A 24,563-nucleotide genomic window follows, 5' to 3' on the forward strand; every position below is an offset into this window, starting at 1 on the left:
CGACCAAATAAAAATATCATTCAACCAAAAGAACACGATTACAGGGCTACCAATAAATCCCCTTCATGTTTATTTTGAACAAAAATATCTTTAATTCTCAGTTACTTTCATTGTAACTTTAACTGACCCAGCAAAATGGAATTAAAAAGTGCAAGTGTTTCTTGTCTGCATGAAATGTTATAAGTTACGTTCAATTTGTTTGTATCGAGATCAATTACAAAAAAAATAAACCTTTCTTTACATAATTATATACGGTTAATTACATTAAATGTTAATTTTACTGATGCTTTCTTTGCTACTTAATATGATGATTAAGAACAAAGTATTTTTTTTCTAATTTGCAATGTCTTTATAATAAAGTTATTTTCATATCAGGTGAAAATGATGTCACGTGGAAATTTTGATGAATTGACCAGGCGACCTTTGAGGTGGAATTTCACTACATTTGACATTGTACACTTGACTGGATATAAACCCGAAATCTCTTTACGTACAAACATTCTCGTTCAGGCGTCTATCGTTTACTTTTAATTCCCGATTAAATTGCGATATGAACAATTAGTGAAATTGTACATTATAATTATTTCCTGCAAAAATAATGCAAACTATGTTTAGACTAAGATTAATATTATCGAAGATAGTCTTTGAAGTAATGCAAACTGTTCAAAGTGGTTGTTTTATATAAATTTCTATACTCTTTAACAAATGAAACAATAAGCTTGTTTATTATTAATTTATTTGTTATATGGAAATGGAAAAAAAGTTTAAAGCAATTGTGTTTTATACATTTTAATAGTTTCTCAACCTCAACGTTATTTTCATCTAAATATAAAAAATCGTTTTCATTAAATATATTTTCTGACTTTGTTCAGAAAAGGACTGCAACATTTTCAATGCAAAAAAGGAGCTTTTGATAATGTAATTTTAAAAAAGTTTTTATACCCTTTTCATCAGTTTTACATATCAGTAAGCAATAATTATAAACAGAGGTTGACAAATAAAATATATTTTTGCAAAATATACCCCTGGTACATGTAATAAATTAAGCACTTTCCGTAAATTTAAAATCGGTTGTCATTGAAAGCACTGTCATAAGGTGACGACTTAATTGAGCTAAGAAATAGTAAACTGATAATTAGAAGTCATAAACCAGTAAATGTATGAGTTTAGTTTATTCTTAACCAAATTATTGAAGCTTAAGCAAAGGTGTTGTTTTTACCAAAAAATTAAGTGTTAATAAGCATGGTCTTGGAGCGTTTGCAAAACATTTATTGCTGGATATGTCTGGTCAATGTTGACGAAGATAGACTCAATTCTTCTCCTCACACCAGGCATTGTGCCTTACTATTGACATGACCACAACTGAATTTTATTTAAATTTTATTTAAATTTTATTAAAGCAATAAAACAAACCATCTGTAGTCAGTCAACCTGAAACAACTAGAACAAGCTCTGCGCCAGGAATGGCAAAATTTACATCAAAAATCGCATTAGGCGCCTTACTGGTAGCATGAGGTTGAGTCTATCATCATTTGTATCGCTTCTTATCACATTACTATTTTTTAGCTCAATGTAGTCGTCATCTCATAACAGTGCTTTCAATCACAACCAATTTTTAATTTCAAAGGTGTAATTAACTTATTTCAATGTGTATATATGATTAATTAAATGCAGCACGTTGCTTGTATATATGCTATAAAAAGGGGCAAAGCATAAATATTGTTACAAAAATATATGTTATATTGTTCCATAGAACTTGTTTTTGTATTTTTAATTGAAATATAGTATTCAGCAAAGAATTGTTCTGAAAATATAATGTTACAGTATAAAACAGCATAATTTAATACCGTATAAGTGGTTTTTTCTGCGGTGACTTTATTTCTGCGTTTTCTGCGGTCAGTGCAAGCACCGCAGAAATAAAAACCGCAGAATATTCTCCATGTTTTTGTTTTTTAACCTGGTAATATATGTGTACTGCATTATGACCTGTTTCATCTAAAGTAATAACAACTAACGGATTATAACGATTAGCGGGTTTTCAAGTTGAATAAAACTGCTGTCTGCTTAGATGTATTCTATGTTTGTTTGTAAGGATGTACTTATTGTTAATTATGCTAACTTAAGAATAAGGATATTTCAACAGCATATATAGTGTTAGCTGATACGCTACAGGTTTGTTTATCACTAAATCATTCAAACCAGTTCAACCTTTATACTTAAATAATCGTCGTATACTTTAATTGTCATCTGATTTACGGTATTAAATTAAAGATACTACCGGGATATATTTTTCACACGTCATTTCACGCTGATCAAAAGATGCATACATTTCTATTGTTGCGCATTATATTTGTTTGCAAGGAAACAATATAATTGTTTGTAATTACTGTACAGCTTTGTGGTGATGACGATAAACAAATGCTAATGTGTACATGCAAATAAAATAGGATAATGTGACTAATAGACTTTGATAGGAGGAGTCGCAGAAATTAAATAACTTTTTGTCCAAAGAATGTGCCGCAGAAATAAAGTCCGCAGAAATAAAAACATGCCAAAATTAGGAAAAAACCGCAGAATTTGGAGCCCGCAGAAAAAACCACTTATACGGTAATTCATTTAAGGAAATATCATTCACACCATATGAAACAATCCACCGGTTACTGTAACTATTTTAGCTGGTTATTGGATATCAATTTTTCAAATGTTGATCTTTATTAAAGAAAAACTTAAACATAAAATAAATCAACACCATTTATTTATTTTCAATACTGTATTAGGACAAAGAAATGAAGTAGTATGTGCACAAATTCAAACGGATTCTACATTTTGAGATGGACCTATATGAATTTCTTACTAATTTGTGGAAAATTTTACATGTTTATTCACTTACAGATGTGATATTCAACGAAGCCAAGATCCATACACCATTTCTTATTTTCATTAAGAAGACAAATTTAACAAATTTTAGATCGAGCTCAGGTTTTGTAAGGCTTATAATTAGATTTTAAACAGTGACATATATGTTTTATTGATAATTAAGATGTTATTTATGAAAAAGCAAATGACTTAATCCTTATTTTCAGGAATATTAGTTATTTTAAATGTCACATTGGCATGAACATATCTTCAATACACAAAAAGTTGATATAACTAAGAGCATGTGTTGTAAATGTTTTATTGCTGATTTATAGCATATGTGAAGCTATAAATTAAGAATTAAATGTAAAGAAAAATATAAAAACATGTAAAATATTAGTGTCGAGGGTGACTTTTATAACAAGTGCAATGTGAAAAGAAATGACCTTTAACTTTATTGCAAACTCTAATTAAATCGGGCTTTGGTATTTTATTACTATAACAATACCACTTCAGCTCAAATTAAGCATCGTTGACGATAAACTTATAAATGCATTTCTATTTGTTATTAAATATTTTCAAAAGAAGACTAACAAAATGATTAACGACAGAAAACATAATCTAGATAGTTATGTGTGAAGTCATTAAGCTACGCTTGTTTGAGAAATTTTCATAATACTTTTAACCGAAACATGTCACTTAAAACATTAATTACACACTCAGTTAATTGAATGATTCTCGATGTTGTCATTAAGGGCGATTCGCCTGATTATAAAATAGTAATAAATACGTAAAATGCCTCTTTCCAACACGCTACCGTTTCAAAAATGCATTACTTAAGCAGTTTCTAATATCCATTTTTAGAAATGCGTATATAAACGCTTTTCATCGTCACGGTGTATAAATTTCAAAAAATATTTTTAAATAGAATCAAAAAATGAAAAATGATTTAATAAAATATGTCATGATTCTGGAAAAAAAGAGAAGTCATATGATCTGAAATATTACACACAAGTTATTGTGCTAGACTTACATCAATTAGCAAATTAACCTAGAAAATGTAGAAAAATATTGTCAGTCCTGTCATGTCAAACACTTCGGTTGAATCTCTTTAACTGTTGGTTACAGAATTTCAACGTAGAGACAGAAACATGAAGTTATTTTTCAGAGCCGTATTAATTATACCTGGAACCGAATGTTTCCTTTAATTTGAATTCAAACAATCCATTGTAAGCATCATTTACATATACATGTGTTATTCTTCAACTTAAACTGTAAAACAAGTTGTAATCGTGCTTTAGATCATTATATTGTACTTAACGGTATTCACATGTACCGTTTGATGTGTTCCTTTTAATATTATAAATCAAGAGTCTATTTCCATTGCACATTTAATTGTGGTATCGAAATGTGTAGGATAATAAAATGATTTCCCGGTGTAAATGCACTATCGTAAAACGTGCTACTGAAATATTATCTAGTTACAGTAATCATGGTCGAATATCTCATAAATAATGTTATAAAATACACGTGCCACATTTTATTGCTTTCACATCATTCGATTAACTATAAAACGAAGCTTAACGTGCTTTTATCTTAAATAAATGTTGAATAAAAACCTCAGACTATTTTATTGTTTGAAATTTGAAAATAATATATCACTTTTGAGAAAACATGTTGTTGAGCAAATTAAATTAAATTAAATGCTTACTATATCTAAGACATCGTTCTAATTAGATTGAAATAAATCAGTGTAATTATAAAACAACTTCATGAGACAGAGAATCGTACTTGAAAATGAGAAACAGCATTTTTTGCTTGCAAACTTAACAATGTGTTGATATTGATATATTAGAGGCAATAAATTTCAGCAAGGAAACAATTATGAAATTTCAAATACCCAATTATAACTTTAAATGGAATATACCTTATAAAGGCTATATGATTGCAAATTGGTTATCCTATCCTTGCTACATGTACATGGCAACCATGTAAAAAAATATAAGTATAAATTATGCATATCTTAACAATGAATGTTATATTTTAACACGTTTCTATTTCCTTATTTCATCTATTTAATGATGTTTTGAAGAAAATAAATCAAACAGCTCTGTCAAAGAGCTGTTCCTGTTTCACAAAAAACATTAGTTTTATCATTTATTTATTCAATATTTTGTGTCTAGCCAGGAATCTGTTATACTTGGTTTAGGGGAGAGAAATACGTATATTGAGCAACATAAAGCTGTATTTGGACAATAATTTTCTCACATCTTTTGTGTTAAAATCCTTGAATGATTTATTTCTCAGACAAGTAATATTTCAATCATTGTTAAGAATGCAGGCTAAGCTATTTCGTACTTCTTCTTCGGTAACTTAATTTAATCACTGTTATACTAATGTGTTTTCTCCTCTTTTATCTTGTTGTCCATGAAAAGACATTTTCTTATATTTCCCTGTTTGAGCGGTGCATTGACTAAATTTACAATGAGATATGAAATTATCATGTTTTCGACTTTTGTTTTGTCTGTTTTTGGAAGATTTTGTGTTTTTTTAGAATCCAGGGTAGATGTCCGGTGAGATTATGCAATATTGTTTAGTATAAAACTGTTTTATAAATATAATCATGATAAGTTCACTTTATAGTTTGGTGTCCAATGAAGTTTCTCTTTTGCTAATGGACCAAAAAATGTCAAACACATTTGAAGATATAATGTTAATTATAATTGCTTTAAAATTTGTTTTCTTGTTGACACATATATAATGATTAACAATTGAAACATCTGTTTTGTAGTATTGTCGCTTTTACAGTGATTCTCAGTACTGGTTTATTTTGCACAATTTTACTAATGAGTCAGGGGAAACAGGATGAGCGAATGATTTGAAATTATCACGGAAGTTATGTAGTTAAGACCTACGTCAATCGGTACACAAATCTTTAAGAAATATTTCCATCATGTCAAAAAGTCTTTGTGAAGTCCCTAAACCATAAACTTAATATAAGAATGCTATAAAATACCGTTTCATTGTGTATTTGTATACGTTATTGTTATTAGATGTGTCATTTTATGATATCAATCGATGCTGCTTTATTCAACATCGGACACGGATTCAGCAAAAATAAAACTTTAATATCAAAATTAGTGTTAAGTTTCATCTGCTATCAAAACTTCATATGAAAACGGTGGAAAAGTCCTAAAACATGATACATTATTATTAGAAACAGGCATTCAACATTTTACGATGATCAAATGGGCATTTTAATACGCACACTGATTTTGCGAGTAAATTACTCGTACAAAACTAAATTATTCCACATAAATGGTAATGCAGATGAAAGCCCATAAATTTTTGCCGAGATAGGATTGGATTATGTGCGAGCTACTTAATAAATAATTGTTATGGTTTTAATAATTCTAATAAATGTTAAACAATTAATTTTTAACAACGAACATTACAAATTTGTTTCGCTATACTTATGGCAATTGAATACCTGTCAACAATAATTTCTTTTTGAGGAAATAAATCCTCATAGTAGATATAGTAGATATCAAGACAGCTTAGCTATTTGGGAAACATTCAACAAAATCCGTAAATAGAAACATGGTTGTTGAGTATAATTTTTGAAGTTGTTTTTTTCTACACATCAGTGTTTCCTTTTCAGAGTTATGTTGTTCCCGTGTAAATGTAGATCTTTATTTTATCAGATAGAAATACAGTTGTCTGTATGAGGAGAAAATTAAACATAGTTGTTTTATAATAAAAAACAGAATATTCTACTAGTATCGTTTAGTATCACTAATAGAGTACCAATTTTTGTATTACAACTATAATAAAAGATATTGAGAAATTATAATGAGATGAAAAAGTTATTAAATATTTATTTCATTATCTGTATTAAGATGAATTGAAATTCCCTAGCTCTTTATACCTCCAGTAATATAAGGTTCGTATCAAACCTGTATTTAATTTGCTCCCTTCAAAAATATTTAAAGAAAATAATGTTAAAATTGAATATTTATGACAACGTTTATCACAATTGAAAGAGCAGAAGATTTTTATGTAACCAAAAGTATTCATAAATTCACATCTCTTTTATGCACGCATAAATACCTATTTTTTTTTATAACTTTCATGTTAGTTTGAATAACGTTTGCATGAATAATAGTGCTTATATTTACTTATGTATATGCCATAGCATTATTGCTTTTATCAAAGTATTCAGTCACTTTCTTTCTACCATAAAGTCAGCTACAATAAGTGACACGATCTTTTTAATGTTGTATCATTCAAGTATTAAAATTAATTCATTCAGAAGTTAAATGCATTATAAAACATACAAGTACATATTCATTTAAATAGTCTGCATCAAAACAAATTGATAAAAGTAAACGATAAGTAAATAAATGGAATAATTGACAAATGCAGTATCTACAACTACAAATCAAAATGAAGTTTCTACTTAATGTTTAATGAGGGCTGTATCATTTTTTATGAATAGACTCGACAGAACTGAGTCTGCTATTTTAAACTACTTGTTTTGATCGTTGCTGTCAAGGCATCTTCACTTTCCAAAATTTAATAATCATTATGGTTATTTGGATTTAGTTAATGTTTATTTGTTGCTTTTACCAACACAGGTCACATGGTGCCAAAACAGGAAAAATGATTTTCGATGGTAACAAAATCAAAGTAACAGAAAGTGTCAAAACACCTCACTTGGAGTTAAGAGATGCATAGACTCCAAAATCGAGGTGTACGAAATAAATTGAGTAGCTGTCAAAAATATAACGAAATTACTGTTTCATAGATACATATCAAGATATTGGTTACTTTCATTACGACATATCTATTCAATGAACTACTCGAACTATTATGATTTCAAGAATAGAGAATTTGACAAGATCTATATTATGTGTGGTTGACTTAGTATGTAATTATATAGATTATGAGTGGTGGATTTCATATGCTATATTTCATACCTTAATAATGTAGACTGTTTCACCTCCGAAGCACCTGCTTTGAAGTTATAATGTTACATTATTTATTCACATGAACCCTTTTTTCGGGATCAAATTAGGCATACCGTAATAAAGTATCATTATCGTCCTTAATTACTTCACTTTTAATCATAAACATGAGACGATATCTAGATTAATTAATAATACTTTGTGATAAAGAACGCAATTCGGTTACACCACTGATTTTTAGATTACGACCGATTGTACTATGTGTTTTAGACTAGAAAGTTTTTGCACGACACGGGTCAACGCTTGTCTATAAATTAACGACATTTGAAGAAATGTTTTTTAGAACAAGATCATGTTCGATATGCAATACATATGAAGAGTACTGATTCATCAGTCTTTGTCGGATAATATGTTCAACCTCGCACAAAAATACCAAAAAATATATCTGAATACATGTTGATACTGTCTTTGTTCGTGAATAAAAATGAATCATAAATTCCAGGTTATGTAAATCTATATCATGTTATTATTTCATATTACTGTGATATCAATATCTTTTGTATTAATCAAGCTTCTCTTCAAATTCTAATATATGACATTTCAGAACAAATGTCATTCATTTGACTGAATTTGTTTGATACGAGGCGTAAATAATAAAATTAGTATCATTTTTAACACAAGAGGTTAAATGATATCAACTGGAAAAATTGTTAAATTTGGTGAATTGACCATGATCTCTTTACGCTGGCACATTACTTCACGTCTGACTTGCCTTGAACTTGAGATTAAATTCATACGGTATTGTTATACTTGAATGCAATTTGTTGTAATTCAATTTATTACAGTATGTGCATAATGCGTTCAAAAATTACTTTTTTGATTATGAAATTGATATAGGTAATAGTTTTAAACATTTGGAGGGAAGGACCAATTTCAGTGATCGATTGTTTCTTGATAATTAAATGTTTTTTCTGAATGCTTAGCCATTGTGAGAATGTTTCAATATGTTGCAAAAACCTTAGCAAAGTAAACAAATTCGCAGTCGGTCACTTGCTCGTTGCATGCTGATTACTTATTATCAGGAATAAATGTTATTTTGTAGCGTTTGATACATTTTTATGAATGGAAAACGTTCCAACAGGGCAACTATTTTATTGGTAAAGAAGTGAGGTTAAACTCGCTTATCAAAGAGAATACATTTCATGTTCACAAAACATTTTAATTTATAGTTACTAACTAATATGTGTATTCTGTTTTAAAACTAACTCTTACTCAAAAATTGATTGACAGTGATGTAACAGATGTATCATCATATATCAATCAGGACTATGGAAATATCTTATAGGGTTGAAGGAAACATGAATTTAAATATTCTAAAATTGTCTGATATTTTGCTTCTGGTATAAACACATTTCTTTAAAATGGTTTTATACAATTTTCAATGCATAAGGTATAACTTTATAAGGCGACTATTGCACATACGATTTAAGCGGAAATGCGGTTAGAATTTACAAAGTAACAATGTTAAAAACTTTTAAAAAAGCTGTATCATAAATAAATTAACTTTATAAGTAAAAGTAAATTTATAAAATATAGATATTGAATGCAAATAGAATCACACACAATGTTATATGCCTAAACAAACATTGTTTAAGAAATTAAATTGCATAAAAAATCATATTCAGAATACAAGCATGACATAACGATGTCATTAATAAAAAGGTAAAAAGACTGGCTTTGCTTGCCTTTTCTATATAATCGATAATAATTAGCCTTCTTCGATATTGTCGAGCAATTTTTGCGTGATGAACATTTTGCATTTTTTCAAACAATAATCTTTTCATCCACACGTGGAAAATACGACACACATTTTTTAAATGTCAATATCAGAATCAAGTAAAATATACAGGATAGGTTGAAATTGTAAAATTAGTAATCAATATTGGGATAGAATTACGTCTAATGAAACGAAACGTTTTGTTATCATGACATATTTATGATGTTAAATGTAAAAGACCGAAACAAGGTGAACAATAAGATGATAAAGTATACATAATATAAAATTTAGTAATCCTACCTTTGTGGCATATAGTGTTTGGTGCGTCACTTATTAAGTGAACCATTGAAAACCTAAGATAGGATATGTATATTTTGGTATTATAATTACTGTCAATGGTAAAATAATTTACACCCTCGTCTTTCAACTCCTTTTACATAGAGGAAAGAAATCAGTCATTAATTTTGATACATTTAAAAAGAACAAAATGAGATCAAATTTTAGTATTGATTTCCGCTTTTAAAACCTTTGGCTATAAAAGTTCATTTGTATTGCAATCAATTGTTTTAATTATACCCTATGTTGCTTAGCAGTTATTCACATGCAGTCTCCTGTTTTATAGTGTACCATGAGGTAAATTATGATGAATTTGTATCAATGCAATACAATTTTTCATGGTAAATTATGATGAATTTGTATCAATGCAATACAATTTTGATAGGAAATAAATGCATTGCACGTTCCATCTTAAATTAATCGCGTCTTAAATACATGGTATACATTAATATCTACGTTACAATAAATTGATTAAAGCTTGAATGCAAGATTGAAAACGACCGAGTTATAACTTGATTTACACTTTAGTTGAAAAGAATTGTAGTTGTAGTAGCATATTTATTTATGAGAAAACGGTACAATTTTCAATTCATGTCCTCAACGTTCTGAAATTATTGTGTGGATGCCAAAGATACCCATGGAGTAAAAAAAGTTTTTTTTTTTAAATTTCCAGTGTCATCTTTGAATTATTTATTTGTTTTTATGATCTATTGTGATATGATTTGTTTTATGCTGTAATGGACATTTGTTAATATTTTAAAGTATTTAAGTGTATTTAGAATTAACGATGCATTAACTATAAAAGATATAAGGAATTCAAATAGAATGATAAACAAAATTTATCAGAATTATAAATGAAACGTACTTACGTCATGATTCACCTTGTCAAGCCAGTAGGGTTTGGTGAATCAATATATTTACATTAACTTATTAATAAAACATAACAAGTGTTAGTTTTCAGTCGTTTATTAACGCACAGCACAAGCTATGCGTGATGTGACCATAAACCTTTTATGAAGCATAACTTCACAACCAACGAACAAGACACAAATTATTATTCATGCATACAAATAAAAATATGTAATGCTTCGTGGTGCTTTTGTTAATAAGGCTCCGGTTTGCGTGTTACAATACAAATGTCCCATAATAAGGCTTTTGATTTACAAGTAATATTCTATTATCAGTTTTCATTAATTATTTTGAAATATTATTCTTACTGAATTGATAACATTACAATAAAGTAATGCCATTGATCTTATTCACTGTCCTGTAATTTTGTTCTGAAAATTGATAAAACATATGTAAAATCTGAATCTAAAATGACTTAATGAATTAATAGTTTGCATTATTTGCATTAAGATCACCTATAAACTGCGCCTGTGTAGAGGGTTTTTGGTACAGGAGTTGTAACGGCAAAAGCGGTGTTCTAATCTTCATTTTTTGGACGTTTTATGTTCAGCTTGTTTTGTTTTACTAAGTACAAATAATTACGTTTTATATCACTGATCTGTGTTCATATCCACTTAAAATATATGCATTATAATTATGATCTAGAAATTGCAGCAATTTTATTGGTCTAAACAGTAGCCAACAGAACACATTTTAACATCATATTCATTGGGTGTAATATAATATTTATTGGCTGAATTTAATTTTCCTTTTTTAAAGATAGAATTAATCGGACTCAAATTCAATAACAAAATAGACTATAAACAGGATAGACTATATACTTACTTCTCGTGTGCATAAAAAGTAATTGTTTGTTTTAAGTGATAAGATTGCAAGTAGTAAAAAAATAACATATAAAGCATCAAAATGTAAAAATTTCAATGTTTATATTGTCGATTATAAGACTAAAAATATACGAACATATTCTATAGTGTTGGTTTAAATATTGTTGCATTGTTTAAAACAGTAAATACATTTAAAAGCTTTAAAAATCTTTCTCATCTTTACTTAAATTTAGTAAAATTAAATCTTTAAATGATATAAGTATATGACAAAGACAAACTTTTTGTCCTTATTTTACCCGGGCCCTCCTTTTCAACGGATACTTTGACCGATTTATAATAACGAACAAGCAGGAAACAATATCCAAAGTTACTATATCAAATACCTTTATCAGTAACAAGAAGAACAGACAGTGACCATCTTATTGTAAGGTTAATTGTCAATAATTTTATCAAATTACGTTCTTCAATAAACAGATACTTATTATTTTTGTCATCATGACATGTTTATGATGTTTGAGGCCAAAGAGCAAAGGCGTGAACGATCGAACAATGAATCTAAAAAATTGATATGATGTGTTTTAATTGCTTAGTTGCTTGTTGCGGTTTACTCTAGCATATTATATTATAATGGCGACTTTTGACCTTTGCAAGGCAAGGATAAAACTTTTGATGTTGGTATTTTGACAGTTATATCACGAAACGATACCATACATGGGTTTGACCACAATTTCCGTTAACAGTATCAAATTGAACCATCCTTTTAAAAGTTCCCAAGCCATTTGTAGAATTTTAAGGGTCATTTCACCAACAATGTTGAATGAATATTGTATTTAAATGTCTTAAGTTTTAAATTATCATTTTATGTTCTTTGCACATGTCTGTTTTACAATAAGTGTAACATCTTGACGAATATCCTATTTTTAATGTATTTACTTATGTAAGTACTCATGTTAACATGACTCATGTAATTTCAGATCTAAAAGGTTATCAAAACCTTACACATTTCGTCCTCTTATTTAAGACAAAACATTGCTATTTCCTTTTTTACTATAATCGTTTTTATGATAAAATACTGAAAGTTATATTTATGATACAAGATACCACATTTAAAGAAAATCATATTATCGTACTCAAGGCAATCTAAACTTTTCAATTTATTTGAAAAATAACATTCATATGCGAACAAAATCTCCTAACCCTTTACCTCATATATACGCGAAACAACGCACTTTCGACCCGCCCCCCTTTTTAGGCCTGAAATAGTGAAAAAATGTCCTATTCGGGACCCAAACACATGTTTTCGTTTAAGAAATGTTGCTAAAAAAAGTGAGCACTTTTTCGGCGCGGCCCCCCATCCAAAAGCTACATCAGGGGGTTGCCAGAAGGGGGATGTGCCCCCTTCTGTTTCGGGGTTTGAAAGGGGGCCGAGTCCCCCTCATCGCCAAGAAAATTTTGGACTTGTGAGAGGCTTAAAATGACCCCAGGTCGATCATAAGGTAAAGTGTAACCAACGCTGAAAAGCCTTTGACTCTATCTCAATCCCTTGAGAAGTTGCAGCACTTTGAAATAAATTTTGATGGAAAAAATCGAGGCAAAATAGTGATTTTTGGCAATTTTGAGATGTCCCCTCGTTGCCATGGTAACAGGAAATTTAAGACTGAGCATGTCGTTACAAAGGCAATGGTCCAGTCAACATTTGTGCCAAGTTTGATTAGCATTGAAGCATTTTTCATAGTTTCATAGCAGTTTGAACTTGTAAGAGGAGGCTTTTCAGTGAAAATGGCCATTTTTCACAATATGCTCATGGGGGAAAGGGTTAAACGAATACACCATCACCCAATTGACAGGCAATCATTAAAGTTGAAAGAGTCATTTAAATGAGCTACAACATGTCGTATAAAGATTATAGTGGATTAACTTGTTTATATTTCAGTATCAATATTACAGACACTGTTTGAGTTATCTAGGAGCAATTTTACAAACATATATTTACATTATGTTAACCACCTACATTTCTTTCAAAAGGGACACATTCAACAGTTCTTTATTTTTCGTATCAAAACACTTTAAAATTCTCCTATATTTGTTCAATATGCACACAGACACAATAAAATGATGTCGATGCAATTTTTTTTAAAAGGGGAAAGTTTAAAGCACATTAAAAAAACATTCCGTACTCGGACAAAATACGTGCGATACTTGCTTCTCTGCGGGATGTGCCCATATTTTATTTCTTATTATTTATTCTCAAACATACTAACAAAACCCCATCTAAAATGTACATTCATAATAATCTACTTACCGTCAAATGTATATTTATACACCAGGACACATACCCAGGGTCAAATAAATTGTTTCCAATTAACAATAAATGATGCTATCGAATTGCATTCTATTGTCATCATAAACTAATAAGTCTTGTCAACATAGCTTGTTTATGATGTTGTTTGTCAAAGTGGTAGTAGCGTAAACAATTAAATTAGCATGTTATATGAAACGATTCGTTATTTTATTATCCTCTTACAACAATGGAATAACAATATATCCTGCTACCAGTCCAACTTTAACATCAAACGAATAACACAATCGTTCAATTAATTGTATACGTTATAAGGATGGTAGAGTCAAACGGGTCAACGTTTGAGGAACGTTATTGATGGATATTTAGTTTAAATGTTTAGTAATACTTCTAAATAAAATAAAAATATAAACGTATAAAAGTGTAGAAGTACATTTGTAAAAGTATACAGCCATTTAAAAATATAATTGTTCACGTTCTTTCAGGTATTAACTATATAAACATATAATATATTGATACATCCCGTATTTATTCTTGGTAAACAAGCTATTTTTAGAACTAGGTCAACACAAGTTAATCAAGATTTTAGTAAGTACAGAGAGTGTCAATACACAATTTTAAGGGAAATCATTTTTATACTCACTTTGGCATTAATCTGCACTAATATTGCTTTTACAGTATTGTTTCATTTTTAGTAATTACAAATTTAAGTGCTTGTAAAGCACATCCCTCTCTGGAGGCAGCCATGTTGTTTCCAATTGCATTATGGGTAGTTACCCATGACAACTATATAGAATAGTGTCAGACTCTGAAGCTGTCAAACGATTTTTAAAGTAAATTATTCACAGATAAGCTGCAGATCAAAGATACCAAGGTGACAGTCATGTTATTTAGGGTTTAATCTTTTGATTTATGTAAATTTTTGAGGAACTTTAATTCATTTTTCTGATTTAAATTTAGTTTTTCTTGTATTATACAAGGCTGTTCCATGTACACTTTATTGAGCTGTGTACATTTTGCACACAATTTCTAGGTTGTGTTCAGAGTTTCATTGAGTGCACACAGTCAGTCTGTGTGTGCACACATAATTTAAGTGTGCAGCTGAGGAGTATATAAGCTCCTGTAAATTCAGCCAAAGCAAGTTTCTGAGATTTTGAGCTTCAGCTTGAGTTTTGAAAGTAAACATTTTTTCTGCAATTGTAAGTCAACTTAATGATTTTTCTATCTTTTGCATTTATAAGAAAACTTTTATCAGTCATTTAAAAGTAAAATTTATCATTTTTAAGTAAGGAATTTATTGTTTAAACTAAGGCTTGTTGACAGATATATTTGCATTTTGAGCTTAATTACATTAAGCTAATTTAACACATATTAAATTTTAAATATTACATTGCTTAAATTATTGTTTGGACTTTGTTTATGTCATATGTGTTTTGCTGACATTTTGATAGTAAAGTTTTAATTATTCATATGATAATTTTGATAAATACTAATGAAATAAATAATAACGTTTAAATTTACTAAATCTTGGTGTTTCTTATAATAGAAATAGTTTAAGTAAAGGTATAGGTAAATAAACCCTTAAGTAGAAACTTCCGATTTAGCTTAGCCATTTCGAGCCACACTCCCCCCAACTTTGTCCAGAAGTAACTTGAGCAGAGACCTTAGAATTCAACTTAGAGATACCTAAGCCGGCCAGAGCGCAACACTTTCTTGGTGGCAGCGGTGGGATTCTACCTAACAGTAGAGACAGAATTTAGAGATTCGAACACAAGTCTAACAGAACGCTACCATGGACAGTTTATCTCAAGCAGACGATGAGGGGGTTGTATTTTTCAATACTTCTGTAGGAGCTGAAGTTAAAAACACACAACACAGTAGAAGTAATGAGAATACCTGTCAAGACATATCAGAACTTCAAGATAGTGATGGGATGTCAGTTTGTTCCCAATCTTCATACAGACTACCAACCACTTCAAATGTAGCAGTGAACACAGCTAATAGGCAAAGTCAAGATAGCAATAATGTGCATGATGACATGTTGGTAAATATAACAGGGGTGCTCAAAGATGTGGTAACAGAGTTAAGAAACTTTAAAGAAGCGCAACAGGTTTCTACAAATACCCAGGTTTCGGGTCGCCAGCCAAGAAGTTTCAATGAACAACACACCCACACTGCAAATTTTTCGGGTATGCAGAATCACAGCCGACAGCCGCTATACAGTGAACAGTACAGACAGGAAGTCCCAATTAATTATTATGAGGGGTCATTTTACAGGCCTTCACAAAGTCGTTCCATTTTAGACGGGCAAAATAGAAACTTCAATCATTATGACAGATTACCTGACACATAAGGGCAACAGTATGGTTCTAGTGAGGTGTACAATGGTTCAAATAGAGGAGCATATCTCAATCCAATAGTACAATCACAATGGCAACGGCCGAGAAATAATGAGAATATGCGTATACCATCGTTCTGTGGAAAAGATGACTGGGCAGTATGGATTGCTCGTTTTGAAGCAATTGCTCATCGTTTAAATTGGGATGCTACTTCCAAGGATTGAAGGGAAGACGGCAGAATTTATGTTTTCACAACTCCAGCCTCATGTTTTGTATAATTATAGAGAATTGGTGCGTGAAATGAATAATAGATTTATGGTCATCGAAACTAATAGGGCATTTGCATCAAAATTTAGTAGGCGGTGTCAAAAAGTAGGAGAAACAGTGGAAGATTTAGCGGCTGATCTAAAAATGCTGTATGACAAGGCGCATGGATACAGGGATAGACATATAAGAGATGAGGACTTAGTCAGAAGATTTCTGGATGGTTTGAGAGATGATGAGGCGCGTTTCGAGGTCGAGTATCACAAAGAACCAGCAACAATAGACGAAGCTGTATTTTATGCAGTAAATTTCATTCAGACTCGAGCTTCTATTGGACATGACAGAAAGTTAAGTAAATTTACAAGGCGAGCAATAGAAGATTCGACTGAAAATGATGATAAAGGTGAAGAGAGGGTGTTTCGAGTTCCTGAGAGAAAGAATAAAATGTCGTCTGAGAGAAGAAATCGCAATGAGATGACTGCCACACTTCAGGAAGAGAATACCAGTAATAGGCAAGAACAGATGTTGCAGAAAATAATGGAAAGATTAGAGAAATTAGAAGGAGCAAACAAGCCAGATAATAACAGACGAGGATTTACTAAAACTAATACAGTTGAGTGTTTCAACTGCCATCAAAAAGGCCATTATGCACGAGACTGTCCAGATAAACAGAATGGACAAAGAAAAATGGAAAAAAGCCATGAAAGAAAGAACAAAACTGAAATTCAATCAAGCACTGAGCCTTTAAACTACCAAGGACCAACCTTTGTGGCCAGGGGGAGGTCCGCTTGAAGAGTATGGGCCATTATAGAGAGAATACAGAAGAAGTAGGTGATGTTGATAGAACAAGAAGCCTGTGTGATGGTGTCTATGTGAAGGGAGCCATAGAGGGTGTTCCACTGATGTTCACGGCAGATACCGGGGCTTCAAAGACAATTGTTTCTACCAAGATATATGAAAGGATTGATAAAACCAAAAGGCCAACTCTTCAAAAGTCTGTGTGTTTAAAAGGGGCAAGCGGGTCACCAATAAAAGAGAGAGGTAAAGCTGAGTTTAATATAGAGTTAGGACAATATGAGATCATCAGTGAAGCTGTGGTTGCTGAAATAGAAGATGATGCTCTGTTGGGTTTTGATGTTTTAATGGGGAGCAAGAAGGGACCTGCAGATATTCTCCTGAGTAAAAATAAGATTATTTTGGATGGAATTGAGATTCCAACTATCCAGATTGGTAAACACAAAGAGACTAGACGAGTGGTGGTAGCCAAAGATGTTAACATTCCGGGTCAATCAGAAGCAGTTATTGATGTTTTTGTTGAGAGGGTAGAAACAGATGACAATGAAGGTCAAGCAGACTATTTGGTAGAACCTACAGATTCATTTAAGGAAAGCTACAATTTATTGATGGCATCAACTTTGATAGATATTAATCAAGGTACTACGTGTAAAGTGCGAATACTAAATCCTTTTACGTGTGAGGTATCTTTGAAACAAGACGCAGAGATAGCAACTGCCGACAGAATCGATAGGGTTGTTAGCATTATCGCAAATGAAGAAAATAGTCTTGAAGTTGAAAATAATAACAGAATAAGAAAGGTCGACATTCAAAAGCAAAACGCAAAGGTGGAAAATAAATTTACAATTGCTGAAGAAAAAGAGGTACCTGAGCATCTTCAAGAACTGTACAAGAAATCTGCAGAGGGAAAATTAGAGCATGAAAAGCATATTCTAGCAGGGTTGCTTGTAAAGTTTGGGGATACATTCTCTAGAAATGAATGGGATATTGGATTGACTAGTTTAACAGAGCACTCAATTAATACAGGAAATGCCACTCCAGTAAAACAGAGGCCTAGGAAAGTACCATTAGCTTATGCGGCAGAAGAAAAAGAAGCAATCGAAGACCTTCTAAGAAAAGGAGTTATTAAAAAAAGTACATCTCCATGGTCAAGTCCAATAGTATTTGTACGAAAGAAATCTGGCGCCATACGGCCATGTGTTGATTATAGAAGGGTGAATGCGTTAGTAAAGCCAGATGGTTTTCCTCTCCCTCGTGTACAAGATTGCCTAGACGCAGTAGCAGGTTCTTCTTTATTTAGCAGTTTAGATCTTACAAGTGGTTATTTCCAGATTCCACTTAAAAAAGAAGACATTCCAAAAAGTGCTTTTTCATGTAAATTCGGTCAATATGAGATGGTTAGAATCCTTTTCGGTTTAAACAACGCAGCAAGTACGTTTCAAAGAACGATGGAGTTAGCACTTCAAGGTTTGCAATGGGTTAATTGTTTGGTGTACATTGATGATATTATCATTTTTGGAGCTGATTTTGAAGAACACTTCAGTAGAGTGGAGGAAGTTCTTAGACGAATAAGAGATGATGGTCTAAAACTTAAACCAGACAAATGTCATCTGCTGCAAACAGAAGTTGTTTTTCTTGGACATGTGATGTCAAAAGAAGGTATTAAGCCAGATCCTAAAAATATATCCAGAATTGTACAATGGCCGAAACCCCAGAATGTAAAGCAGGCAAAGCAATTCGTAGCAACAGGTTCATATTATAGGCGTTTTGTTAAGGACTTTGCTAAAATTGCGAGACCTTTAATAGAGCTTACAAAAAAGGATAAAGCATTTATTTGGGATGAACATTGCAAAAAGGCATTTGCAACAATAAAAGAAGCCTTAATAAGCCCAGAAGTGATGGGTTATCCTATGAACCATGGTGGAGTCTTTTTGCTTGATGTTGATGCGTCGGGAGTAGGAATTGGTGCGGTACTTCAACAAATTCAAGATGATAGAGAGAGAGTTTTAGCTTATGCTAGTAGAGCAATGAACAAAGCCGAAAGAAACTACTGTATAACAGAAAAAGAATTACTCGCAGTTGTTTTCTTTGTGCAATATTTTCGACAGTATTTATTAGGAAGGCACTTTACAGTGAGAACCGACCACCAAGCATTAATTTGGTTATTCAGCTTGAAAGAACCTTCTGGAAAGATTGCCAGGTGGATAGAGATTTTGGCACCTTTTGATTTCACCATTGAATACAGAGCAGGAAGAAAACAAGGACACTGTGATGCGCTATCTAGGTGTGAAAATTCTAAAGATTGTTCATGTCATGATGTTGATATGAATGAGCCTTTGAAATGCGGTCCGTGTAAGAAATGTAGGAACAGAGCAAATGCTATGATGTTGGAAGTTAAAGATAGACAGAATCAATATACTGGATTTCCTCTTAAAGAACAAGTAAGGATAGAACCAAAAGTACGGGTCATAACCGGTGAAGAACCACAACCAGGTCCTTCAAGACAACCTCAGTTTCAAGATAACCCAAATTGGTTATGGACCAATTCAGCAGACGAACTAGCCAAGAAGCAAGCTACTGATACTGACATTGGACTAATTTATGAAGCTAAAGTACAGAATAAGAAACCTTCAAGTTCGGATATGATGGCCGAGAGTCCTGCCTGCAGGCATTACTGGATTTTGTGGGAAAATTTGCATTTACAAGATGGGGTTTTAATAAAAGATTTTAATAAGTTGAATGGTACTGGACAATACATGCAACATATAGTACCTGGAACAATGAAAAAATATATCATACAACAAATGCATGATACAATGACTTCGCGACACCTTGGAACTAAGAAAACAAAAGAAAAACTTGCGCAAAGATATTACTGGTTTGAAATGAAAGAAGATGTAAGACTATACATTATGAGGTGTAATATATGTGCAGCTGATAAACAGCTACAAAAACCACCAAAAGCAGCCATGGGACACATAAGAAGTTTAGCTTCATGGAACATTTTAGCCATTGATTATCTCGGTCCATTTCCGGAAACACCTAGACAAAACAAATACATTTTGGAAATGACTGATTTATTTACAAAATATGTTGAGGTGATTGCAGTCCCGAATCAACTAGCAGAAGACTGTGCACGTCGAATTCTGAATAATTTCATTTCCAGATGGGGAGCGCCGCTTTCACTACATACAGACCAAGGAAGAACTTTTGAAAGTAGACTTTTCCAAGATCTATGTAAGATGTTAAGAGATAAGAAATACAAGAACCAGTCCAAGAAATCCAAAATGCAATGGCCAAACTGAAAGATATAATAGAACACTATTGAAGATGATAAAGGCATACATAGTAGATAAACAAGAGGAGTGGGACTTATACCTTGGTTGTTTGGCAGGAGCTTACCGGTGTACACTATGTGAATCAACGAAAATCACACCTACTTTATTAAGTTTAGGTCGAGAGATTAGATTACCAGCAGATTTGGTATATGGTTTTGCTTCAAATCCAAGAGAAGAACCAGAATATGCAACATACATAGCCAAGCTAAGTGACAAAATGATGCATGAACATAGCAAGACTGTATTTGAAGTCTAGTGCCAAACGAAGTAAAACGATCTACGATACAAAGACCTCTTATCATGAATACAAAGCAGGTGACGTGGTATGGTATTTACATGAAACAAAGAAGGTGGGAGTCACACCAAAGTTAGAGAAGATGTTTGACGGACCATTCATCATAAAAGAAAAATTTTCAAACGTAAATTTTGTTATACAAATGGACAAAAATGGCAAGGAGAAGTTAGTATATCATGATAAGCTGAAACCATATGTTGGTGTTAATATTCCAAGTTGGATACAGAAGATCAGCAAGTTATAAATAAAGAAAAGCTCTAATCAGTAGAATATTGTAGTCCATGAATAGCATATGTAGCAGTACCTTTATATGTAGCAGTAGTGTAAATACTGTAAGAGTCAAATCAAGAATATACATGTCAGCAAAACTCATCAAAATCAATCATTGTCAAGATTGTTAAGTTTGTGGTCTGTCAACAATCCTCCATGCCTATTGATGTTTTCAGATTGTGTTCTAAAGGTTGTAACCCTATTGGTAAAAATGTTCAAAATGGATATCGTTTCAGGTTATAATGAGTGAGAAGACACCAAGACGAGGCAAATTGTACACCTGCTTACACTGTCTGAAGCAAGGGAAAACCTTTACAGAAGTGAAGTATAGGGTAACTGGTCACGTATGGAAGCACCATGTACCGTTGTCAGAGGCTGCGTTCTATTGTTCCCTGTGTCTCTTTAGATGCACGACAGAGGAGGCGTTGATGAAACATGTGAAGACCTACAAAAGGCATTTGTTAATGAAGAAAGGGAAGGGTGAAGGAAATAATGACAGTAGATATTTAATGAAGAATCCTACACCGAAGATATTATCGGAAGGGGTTGACTACATGGTGCAGACAGTGGAGGAACAAGTTTCGGGTGTGTCAACTGATGAAGATCCATTTTATGTAAGTGAGAGCAGCACACAGGTAAAGGGAGATAGCAGACTGATAACAATTAGTGTGACCCAAGAAGTATTGTCTGATTTCATTAATAGCCAGAATAACAATATAAACAAACAAACTAGTCAAGTACCTTCAGATGATACCAAAATTGTTAAAGATCAAATGCATTGTATCGTGCAGCATGACCTTCCATTTACGGTAACTTCCTCTTCCATTCCACCAGCCAAAGCATCTTCCTCTTTGGACCCCCCAGTAACAACAACTATGACGACCGTTCCACCAATGACACCGATCTCACGACAAGAAACCACATCTTTTAACTCGCCAACTTTCAATTTTTTAGAATCCCTTTGTTTAACACCTGGGCAGGCAACACTTACAAGTACATCTGTACTCAACACCCCTATTATCAAAGTCCACACTGAGGAAAACATTTTGGATCAGCTGCTACCAAATGGAGCGTTAAATTTTGGAACGCCTTTTATCGCCACCCCACAGATTGTGAACACGCCAGAGGTAAACATGGAAATGGAAACAGAGAATGATGAGCCAGAGTGTAAGAAGAGGAAGTGTGAAGATGGAAAGTCAATGGAGAAGTTATTAGAAAGAATAGTGATGTCAATAGAAGCGAACAGTAGAGCAATTGAAAGTGTAAAAGGGTCAATGGATAGAATGAACGATAGTTTTAAATGTTTACAAAGGACAATGGAAAAGATTTAAGGACGAGATAAAAGAGAGCAGAGAGGAGAATAGGGGGAGAGTAGAAAGACACGAATGGCACAGGGAATCAAACATAACAAACAGTCGACAGAGAACTAGTTACACATCAGACAGCAGACATCACAGTAGAGAGTCCAACAGAGAACGACATAGAGAACAAGACAGATAAGAAAAAAATGGAAACAATAACAAAAGACGTAATAATGAAAATGACAGACAACACAAAAACCAAGGAAAGGAGCAAAGCAACAGAAACACTGAGGAGAAAAACAAAAACTTGAAAGAAGGACGATCTGTATTGAAATCAGTGATAAATAAGAATTAAACGATTATACATTAAAATATTCTAGGAACATTAATTATATATATCAGCAAGGAGTCAAACAGGAATGGAGAACTATTTAAGTAATAAATAAGTAAATGGACTGAAAGTATTAAAACATTATGATGTCTATCAACACTATTGTTATATTGCTACTATAATAATAAGAGATAATTTTATTAATGAAGCACTGAAATGAACTAAATGATTATTAATTGGTTGTTAATTGATTTTTAATTGATTAATAAGTTAAATTTTTAATGTTGTTTAATCTTAATTTTTATTTTTACTACTGCATTGTTTCTGACGATTATTAGTCCCGTACCGGTTTACCGGAGGGGACTTTAGGTTTACCCTCCGTCCGTCTGTCTGTCTGTCCGTCTGTCCGTCCGTCAGTCCGTCCGTCCACAAAACTGGATCCCGCGATAACGCTAAAAGTACTGAAAATATTTTAATGAAACTTGATATATGGATAGATGGCAGTATGGAGATTATGCACGTCTTTTTTTTTCTTCCTATGTTGAAAATTCTGGTTGCTATGGCAACAAATAGACTGAAAATATGGCAAATTTTATACATAACCTGGATCCCGCGATAACGCAAAAAGTACTGAAAATATTTTTATGAAACTTGATATATGGATAGATGGCAGTATGGAGATTATGCACATCCTTTTCTTTTCTTCCTATTATGAAAATTCTGGTTGCTATGGCAACAAATAGACTGAAAATATGGCAAATTTTACACATAACCTGGATCCAGTGATAACACAAAAAGTACTGAAAATATGTTTATGAAACTTGACATATGGGTAGATGGCAGTATGGAAATTATGCACATCCTTTTCTTATCTTCCTATGTTGAAAATCCTGGTTGCTATGGCAACAAATAGACTGAATTTCAAGATTTCTGATTCTAGTTTTTAAGTTTTTTCACTTTAAGTTCTTTATTTCTTAAGGTATTTTCTTCAAACTTTAAATATAAGTTGCTTGTCATCAACCACATCATATGTGACAAGGTTTACAACTCTAGCACAAATTTATCAGAATTACCTCCCTTGAACTTAAAATTTTCATGAAAAAAACATTGTTTTTTTTAATAACTTCTTTTTTTGAATGTATCTACTTCAAACTTCATATAAATGTTTCTTATTATCACTCAACATTTGTGAGTGTTCAATACTCTAGCAAAACTATTTCCAGAATTATGCCCCTTTTGGACTTAGACTTGTTTTTGAGAAATTGGTAATTTTTACTCCAACTTCTTCAATCATGATAGGATTTTAAAAATGTTATATTTTGATAACAGGGATGTTTAAAAAATAACTTTAGAGTGTCCTTCAGTCTGTCTGTCTGTACATAAAAACTGTTTCCTGTGATTACTTTTAAATAACTTTTTTAACAAATTTACTTAAAATAGGAACATAAGTGAATGGCCAATGGCCCTTCAGAATGTTGCTTGGGCTCATACCGGTAAGGGACTTATGGATTGCTTGCAATACTATGATAATTGCTTGTTTTTCTAAGAGTTTCGCTATTGTTATTGATGTCAGATGGAACTTTGACATTTTAAGTGGAGTATAATGATACATCCCGTATTTATTCTTGGTAAACAAGCTATTTTTAGAACTAGGTCAACACA

The sequence above is a fragment of the Ruditapes philippinarum genome, unplaced genomic scaffold, assembly GCF_026571515.1.
Source record: "Ruditapes philippinarum isolate M1 unplaced genomic scaffold, ASM2657151v2 ctg3497_1_1_1_1, whole genome shotgun sequence".
In the NCBI taxonomy this organism is placed as follows: domain Eukaryota; kingdom Metazoa; phylum Mollusca; class Bivalvia; order Venerida; family Veneridae; genus Ruditapes; species Ruditapes philippinarum.